The sequence below is a fragment of the Drosophila guanche genome, unplaced genomic scaffold (assembly GCF_900245975.1).
Source record: "Drosophila guanche unplaced genomic scaffold, DGUA_6, whole genome shotgun sequence".
Taxonomy (NCBI): Eukaryota; Metazoa; Arthropoda; class Insecta; order Diptera; family Drosophilidae; genus Drosophila; species Drosophila guanche.
In genome coordinates, this window is record NW_022995753.1 from 4,868,429 (window position 1) to 4,869,197 (window position 769).

Consider the following 769-nt stretch of genomic DNA (forward strand, 5'->3'; position numbering starts at 1 on the left):
AAAAAAAAAAAAAAAAAAAAATACGCACAAAAAAAATTTGAACTTGTTGGCGGGGGCGGGGCGGGGGGGGGGCAAGGGGGGGGGGGGGGGGGGGGGGGGAGATATGCGTTATGGATGGTTATGGTCTGGGTTTTATTCCATTAACTTTTTTTTTTTTTTTTTTATTTCAATTAATTGTTGTTTGTTTGTTTGCTTAGCCGAGGGACACACACCCCAACCACAGCCCCCCGGATAACCAAAAGTCGATCTAATACAAAACAAATCAAGGAAATAAATATTTTTTAATATTTTTTTTTTGGTTCAAAACTACTAAAAAAACGACAAACTATAAAACAAATATTAAATATTTATTCATGGTTATAAAATAAAATAAAAACAACAACGAAAAATGTGTCTCAGTGCAGAACTAAATGAAAGAAATTGTTGAAAATTGAAAACTAAAAAAGAAGGAGCAGCCAAAACAAGGAAACGGATTCGAGGCACCACTAACCCTGTACCCCGTTCGTGTCCGTGTCCGTGTCCGTGTCCGTGCGTGTGCCACGTGCGTGAGCGTGTCCGCGTGTGGGTGCGTGCGTGAGCGGGAGCGTGCGTGTGTGTGTGTGTGTGGCCGCAGGAGACGACAAAGAAGAAGCAAGGAGGCGAAACACTTTTTTGTGCCAAGGTAAGATTAGCATTTGGATCAAAGTTAATGTTTTATTCCTTGGGATTAGGCAAAGGATATATTTAAGGACTTTACAAATTCTAGGCGGTAGAGGCAGAGGGATTCTAT